Here is an 8,759-nt window from a genome sequence, read left to right as displayed (position 1 = left end):
AAGTGAATAAGTGATTAAGGGGGAGATACATTTCCATTTAAATATTTTTAATGCACTTGATTTCTTGAAACTTGCTGTTACATCTTTTTGTCTTATCAAATTATGATTTACTTAACTTTGAATTTTGTTGCCATAATCAAAAAGGAGAAAATTATTGGTGCAGGAAAGCATTCGACTATCGAACCTGAGTTTTGATAATGACAAAGGGTTCAAAGTTAAAGTTATTTGTGATCTAACGAGTTTGAATAAGATTGCAGGAAAGTCCTAAGTGTATTTAGGCAAAAGTCCTAGCTGCGGTTAGATAGGTGAAAATGTTAGCTAGAGCCCTAGAGCCAATCATTTGATGATTGTATTTTGGACTTGTTGTATCATATTCTATATATAAATAAAGGCATTTGGTTTTTTGTTATTATACTTACTTGTATTGGTGCCAAATAAACTAAGTATAATAACGTCCTTGAGTAGAAGGTTCTTACCTATATCAATCGATTGGTTGAATCGATAGTGAGATGATATAGGGAACACTACTCTTAATCATTCCTAGTCGAGTATTAACATTTAGGGACAATGTTAATGCAATAAGATTAGCATGTATGTCAACTCGATGACTTGATCTCACAAGTCATGGATATAGAGATATCAAGTTGACACATGGGTATACATTAGAGAATGTATACTGAATGACCCGCCATGAGAAAGTATCATGGATCGTTATATGAGTGTCATATACTTTCTCATGTGGCTATTAGTATGACTACTAGTCCTTAGATCTGAAGTCACCATGGATCCCTACATAAGGAGTTATGTACTTTGGTTTCGTCAAACGTCACCCGTAACTGGGTGGACTATAAAGGTGATTACTGGGTATGTAACGAATTATGCAGAGGGATGTGAGTGATGTAGATGAGATCTATCCCTCCTATATGACGGGCGCGACATCGATATTCTTGATAGAGTGAGACCACGAAGTGCATGACCATGCCCAAATGAGTCAATATGAGATATTGAGCTCATTTGATTTAGTGAGTATACTTGGAGATCAAGATTTAGATTGGTCAGAGGATGACACAGTCTATGCCTCACATTGATCAATTTAGATGTCTAAGATAGAAAGACATTTGTCATATTTTGTGAGGAGTCACAATTAGTAGTTACAAGGTGATGTTGGATATCAACATTCTTGTAACTTGGGTAGTAATGATGTGTTGCTAGATACCGCTCATTACTTATGCTCCTAAATAGGTTTAGGGGCATTGCCAACGTTACAAGAACCTATAGGGTCACACACTAAGGACAATTAGATGAAGATTAGGTTCATATGATGAACCAAGAGGATTAGATTCATTTGATGAATCAAATTGGATTAAGAGTAATCCTAATTGGACTAACTTGAGTTGGACTCAAGTTGATTTATGTATTCAATGAGTCTAATTTAGATTATGACTCATTAGATCAACTTAATTTAATGAATTAGATTCATTATATTAAGTTGGCTTGAATCAAATGGTTAGATTAGATCAACCATGGAAGAGATTTGGTCAAGTTTGACTTGACTTAAGAGGAAGATAAAAGTCAAGTTTGACTTGACTTTATGCCACCTCATTGGTGAGTTGGCATTGATGTGGACTAATGATGTTACTCCACATCATCATGGGGTGCCACCTCATGGAAGTTACAAAGCCATTCTCTTTAATGGCTTCACATTAATTGCACTTAATGCAAAATTTGGGGGTTACACTTGGGCAGTGGCCGACCACTTTTGAAGGTGAAGTGAATTCATTTTTCTCATAAAAGTGCATTCACATCTTCTTCCTCTTGGAGCTCTTTCTTCTCCCTCTCCTCCTCTCTTGGCCGAACAAGACAAGGTGCTAGCACACCTTTGTTTGGTCTTCTCCATTAAGGATTGTTCGTGTGGATACTTCTAGAGGACCGTACGCTTGACGGTCTAGAGATCCGGCACCTTGGACGAGCGGGATTCGCGAAGGGCGCGCTTAAAGGTATAACATTTTCTTCATGTAGATCTAGAAGTAGATCTAAGTAGAAACTCGTACATGTAAATTTTTGAAATCTATCCTTCGCACGAGATCCAGTGGCATGGGTGATTCGGGGTTTCCGCGACGCGAAAACGCGATTTTGGTAGGGTACGGAGGGACAATTTTGGTCGATCGCATGTTGTTGTTGAATCTGCCAAAGCAGAGCAACACATACTATCTTGGTAGGGTACGGAGGGACAATTTTGGTCCCGCCTATCAACGCATGGGTGAGTACAACTCAATTAGATTGAGTAACTAGTTAACTCAATTGGATAAAGTTTAACTATAGGCATTATCCAATGGTTGGTAGATAGGTCAAAATCATGTTTATATTAACTCTTGGGCGTATTAGCCAAAGCTAACTCGAGTTTTAATATAAATGTGGATTTTGATCCTATAAACAAGAGTTGCATAGAGATGTAATTGGTAATCGTTACCTACCGATTATACTAAGTCTTGGGCGTATTAGCCAAAGCTAACTCAAGGGTTAGTATGATGTGGATCTTGTTCCACATGAATTCTAGAATTCAGTGGGAGCATCATTTAGTTAAAGGCCTAATTAAATGATTAAGAATATGATATTTATTTCTGCTTTTATTTTTGTTGTAGATTACCATGGCGTCGAACACGAACACCTTCTCCCTGCGATCTGTCCTCGAGAAGGACAAGCTCAACAGAACAAACTTCTTGGACTGGTACAAGAACCTAAGAATAGTTCTCACCCAAGAACGTAAACTGTACGTTCTGGAGCAGCCCATTCCGGAGGCTCCTCCTGCCACTGCCCCACGAGCAAACCGAGATGCTTTCAAGAAGCATCAAGATGACGGATTAGATGTGTCTTTTCTAATGCTCGCGACCATGAACTCTGAGCTTTAGAAGCAACATGAGTTAATGGGCGCTTACGATATGGTTGAACATCTTCGTCAACTTTATCAAGGACAAGCGAGGCATGAGAGATTTGAGATCTCAAGGGCACTGTTTCAGTGCAAGATGTCAGACGGGGCTCCAGTGGGCCCATATGTACTCAAAATGATTGGGTACATAGAGAACCTACAAAGGTTGGGGTTCCCACTTGGCCAAGAGCTGGCCATTGACATGATCTTGCAATCCTTGCCGGATAGCTACAGTCAATTCGTTCTAAACTACAATATGAACGAGATTGACAAGCCACTGCCCGAGCTGCTTAGTATGTTGTGAACTGCTGAGCTGAACCTTAAGAAGGCTAAGCCCAACACTGTTCTGATGGTTCAGAAACATAAGGGCAAGGGCAAGCCCAAAGGCAAGGGAAAGTCCCAAGCCAAGGGCAAAGGCAAGGCACTGAAGCCTAAAGGAGGGGTCGCCAAGGATGCTACCTGCTTCCACTGCGGTCAGACCGGGCACTGGAAGAGGAACTGCAAGGTATACTTGGAGGATCTTAAGAAGAAGCGAAGTGAGACTTCCACTTCAGGTATATATGTTATAGAAGTCAATCTATCTATTTCTACATCATGGGTATTAGATACTGGATGTGCTTCTCACATTTGTACTGATGTGCAGGCGCTGAGAAATAGCAGGGCATTGACAAAGGGCGAGGTGGACCTACGAGTAGGCAATGGAGCACGGGTTGCTGTTGTTGCTGTAGGGACTTACTTTCTATCTCTGCCCTCTGGGCTTGTACTAGAGTTAGTCGATTGTTGTTATGTGCCTGCATTAACTAAAAACATTATATCAGTTTCTTGTTTGGACAAGAAAGGTTTCTCGTTTACAATAAAGAACAAATGTTGTTCCGTTTATTTAAACAATATGTTCTATTGTAGTACACCTCTGATAAACGGACTCTATATTCTAGACCTTGAGAGCCCTATCTATAACATAAATACCAAGAGGTTCAAGTCAAATGACATGAACCAAACCTACCTCTGGCATTGTCGCTTAGGTCATATAAATGACAAGCGCTTATCCCAGCTTCATAAGGATGGTTTGCTGGACTCATTTGATTTTGAATCATATAAGATATGCAAGTCATGCCTACGAGGATGGTTTGCTCTTCTAAGGATGGTTTGCTCTTCTAATGGACCTTACTGGAGAGAGGCAATTACATATGAGATAGACTCTATCTTGCAAAATCACACTTGAGAACTTCTGGGTCTTCCTCCTAAAAGCAAACCACTAGGTTACAAGTGGATCTTTAAGAAACAAATGAAATCAAATGGCGCAATTGATAAGGCCAGATTGGTAATCAAAGGATACCAACAACTAAAAGACCTCGATTACTTTGATACGTATTCTTCGGTGTCGAGAATAACTTCTATTAGATATTGTTGGCTATCGTGGCTCTATGAAATCTCAAAAATACATCAGATGGATATAAAGACAACTTTTCTAAATGGAGATTTAAAAGAGGAAATCTACATGGAGTAACCTGAGGGGGTTTCTGTGTCAGGACAGAAAAATAAGATTTGTAGATTGGTGAATACATTATATGACTTGAAATAAGTACAGAAGCAGCGACATGAGAAACTTGATAATGCCATAAAGGACTGTAGATTCAGGATTAATGAATATGATAAATGTGTCTACATAAAAGTCATAGAGAGTGAATATATCATCTTGTGTTTCTATGTAGATGACATACTTATCATTAGAACTAATGATAAGATAATCAAATCCACTAAAGATATGTTGAACTCAAGATTTGATATGAAAAACATGGGTCTAGCTGATGTGATTCTAGAAATCAAAATTCTTTGAACCACAGAAGGACTTGTTCTTAGTCAGTCCCATTATGTGGATAAAATTCTTGAGAAATTCACTAAGGGTGATACTACGTTGGCACAAACGTCGATAGATAGGAGTCAACATCTATCGAAAAATCAAGGTGAAAGTATCTCTCAGCTAGAGTACTCTCGAGTGATTAGAAGTTTGTTGTATTTAATGAGTTGTACACGACCAGACTTAGCCTACGCAGTAAGTAAATTAAGTATATACACGAGTAATCGCAGTGTTGAGCACTGGAAAGGGATAACAAGAGTACTGAGGTACTTGAGATATACTCATGAATATGGACTGCACTATATGAGATATCCTACTGTGATCGAAGGATACAATGATGCGAGTTGGATATCTGATATAAAAGACTCTAAATATATGAGTGGATATGTATTCACTCTTGGAGATGCAATCATATCCTAGAAATCTTCTAAGCAAACGGTAATAACTAAATCTACGATGGAATCTGAGTTTGTAGCTCTTAACAAATGCGGTGAAGAGGCTGAATGACTACGACAATTCTCAGGAGATATTCCTAGATGACCAAAACCTGTGCCGACGATTTGCATATATTGCGATAGTCAATCAGCAATCGGTCAGGCACAGAGGCATCTATATAATGGTAAGTCTAGGCATATACGTCATAGACATAATGCCATTAGACAACTACTCTCAACGAGAATTATCACAGTTGGCTATGTGAAGTCAAAGGATAACCTAACGGATCCGCTCACCAAAGGGTTAAATCGAGAGTTAGTTGCAAGCTTATCACGAGGAATTAGTTTAATGTTGTTGTCAACGATCAGTGCAGAGGGTGCCCAACCTATGCTGACTGAAGATCATAAGAACTAGGTTCAAAGAGACAACTAATATGCACTGACTAGACATACTATGGGGATAGCCCAATGAAATAATGACTAGAGCAGGATAAGCCGATGTGCTTTTAATAATCAAGAAGAGTAGATGACATCTCTTGAGGGATCACCTATGTGAGAAAAAAGTTGGGCCGCTTTGAAGAGAATTAGAGGCACAATTCTTAGAGCTTCTCACAGAACCAAGCGTGTCCATAGCCAAGAACGAATATACTCATGAGAACTGAGTTGTATCAAAGAGAGTCTTGGGTGAGATTTGTCAATACTTACACAGATGGCAGTATAGTTCAAGGATATCGTGTCTACTATCAGCCAGTAAGCAACCAAATCTTCACAAGGAAAGGTTCAAAGGGTAAAACCTACCTATCATATACTTGACTCAACTGTTGAATGCTATCACATACCCTATCTCCATTCATGTGGGGGATTGTTGAATATGTGTGAATGGAGAAGAGGTGGAAGATGATAGAAACTTTATTGTGAATGAGATTTTAGTCTCACATTGGGAGCTTCAAGGCATGTTGGTTAGTTTATATCAATTCACATGCATTGAGAATGTGAACAAATGCATGGGGAGAGACTCTCTCTCACGCGTGGATGCGCAGGGAGGGTGCAAATCCAAGGTCCAGATTGCACTGAACCATGTTAACTCGTGTGCGGGCATGACCTACACGCCAAATATTGGATTGGTCGGGGCAAAATTTGCCTAAGTAGAACAACCAATATTTTGCCACATATACCTTTTGTTGCCGTGTAACGAATGCATTAAATTTGAAATTAATGTAAAATTAAAACGGTCGAGTGATAATGAGTGAAACGATGGACGTTTCACTGCTTGACGAATAATGATCATTAACACTGTCATTGATCTGAGCTCCTATATAAGGAGGTTGTGATCACGATCATAGACAGGGGGCACACAACAACACAAGTAGTGACTCTCCACCTTCATTCCCTCCTCCTCTGTCGTGCAACTCCTGCTCGACAGAGTGCCCGTGATGATAATCGGGTGCCACTCAGTTCGCCGTGACCACCAGTGTTTGGTGGGGATCACAGTCAATCGTTGTATCCTGAGAAACAAATGACCCAAGTAATTCTCGAAGCACAACCGGAGGTGGGCGAATATGTTTCAAGGAAACTGTGTCAATCGCAAGCCTCGGTCAGCTCGCCCGGCCTCTTCGTCTGCCTAGTCAGCATCTCCACTTGCCCGGTCGGTCTCTTCGACCACCCGACCAACCTCTCTGACCGCTCGGCCTGTATGCTTCGCTGAGCATGCCTACTTCGCTCGACCGACCACTTGCTCGGCCTGTCTCCTCTCCCGGTCGGCTTGTCTCCTCACCCCGCCAACTTATCTGCTTCGCCCGACCGACCACTCGCTCGACCCGCCTGTCTGTTTGCCTGACCTGCCTTTATCTAGGCCTGCCTACTTGCCCGGTCGACTCTCTGTTTGGTCGAGCTTGCTGGCCTTACTGCCCGGTCGGTCTCTCTCTGTCCACCTGGTCGACCTTTCTGCCCGCCCGATAGTACTGCTCGGTCAGCCTCTCTGATCAGATGGATGTTCTGCCCTATCGAACTCTGTGCTCTCGACTACTCGACAACACAGGCCTGCATCTCAGCCGATCTACCCGCTCGACAACACAAGCCTGCATCTCAACCGATCTACCCATTCGACAATACAGACTTGCTGCTCAGCCTATCTGCCCACTCAATGACTCAGTCCAATCTGTCGCTCTTCGGTACGTAGCAGAAACCTGCCCTTGCCGGCAGCATGAGATTATCCACTCATGTCATCTCGACTGTAAGTTGAATTTAATTCAGTGTAGTTTAAATTCAACTAATACCCCATAAATCTTTGACAACATATTGTTTCTTCCAACAATATATAGCCAAATTGATACTTGAGTGACATAGTTGATTCATTGGATAAGAGGCAATTCATGTGGGGTTCATTCCTCTAAGGATTAAATGCCTTCTCACTTAGGAGGTCGCTCAATACGTGATTTACCTCCCTTCATTTTGTTGTGAGACTGGCAATGAGATCCTCTCGAGATGAACATTTGGCTAGTGTATGAGTATTATCATCATGAGGTCTGGAGGTCAATTCCTAAGTTCTCCCATGCATTAGTCACTGCTCCAGCTAGTTACCACATGTGATTTACCTGCTTTTACATAATCTGGGGACGGATTATAAGAATATTTGGGATGAACGTTATCACCTTTTATCATCGGATTGACGATGAGGAATATTTGGAGTGAGCAAAATTAATTATTAAAAATTACTTAATCGATCTGTTTCACACAAAATACCCTTCTTGGATCTTATAAAAGCATAAAATTCATTACCTTTCATATATATATATATATAATTTTTTTTTCTAGATTTTCTAAAGTCAGTATATCATTTTCTAATTAAAATTTATTTAGAAGATTGTTCAAATTTGTTATATGATTTTAAAGAAGTAAAATAAAGTGAGGTCATAATCTACTTATTTTGAATTTTCTTGAGCATAAAGGGCTTTAAAATATTTATATGAACATGGGAAAAAATAGAGAAAAAAAATAAAACCGAATGATAATATAAATCAAACAATAAAGCAATAGGTGATTGTGTTGATGTTAGACGTCTCTCAGTTCAACCTCACCAGGACACTAGAGTAGGAGAAATACACTCTTATAACTTTAGAGGTGGCTGGTTCTACTTATCTACTATGTAAAGGAAATAAATTAGAAAAAAAAATTTATAGTAGGTTACAGTTAAAATTTAAACTTTACATATTTGATTAATCACACGAATGATCGGCCATTGTACTATAGCTCAGGAACATGGATATCCTTTTTTAATTATTATTTTTAATTGACACTTAAGTTTTAAGTTAAATTAATTTTAAGATGATTAATTTAATTCTATAGAAGTTTCTCATTGATTATCCAGGTAAATTGAGGAAATACATGTGGAGATCATCCTTATTGTCAATGTTCTCATATTAACTATCCATTGAGAAGAAAATCTCTCATAATATATCATGATTAAATTTCAAACTCCAAATGCTTAATCTATCATTGGAAGGTCAACCATGACACTTATTATTATTATTATTGATAATTT

The sequence above is a fragment of the Zingiber officinale genome, chromosome 7B (assembly GCF_018446385.1).
Source record: "Zingiber officinale cultivar Zhangliang chromosome 7B, Zo_v1.1, whole genome shotgun sequence".
NCBI lineage: Eukaryota > Viridiplantae > Streptophyta > Magnoliopsida > Zingiberales > Zingiberaceae > Zingiber > Zingiber officinale.
This window is presented reverse-complemented; position numbering follows the sequence as displayed.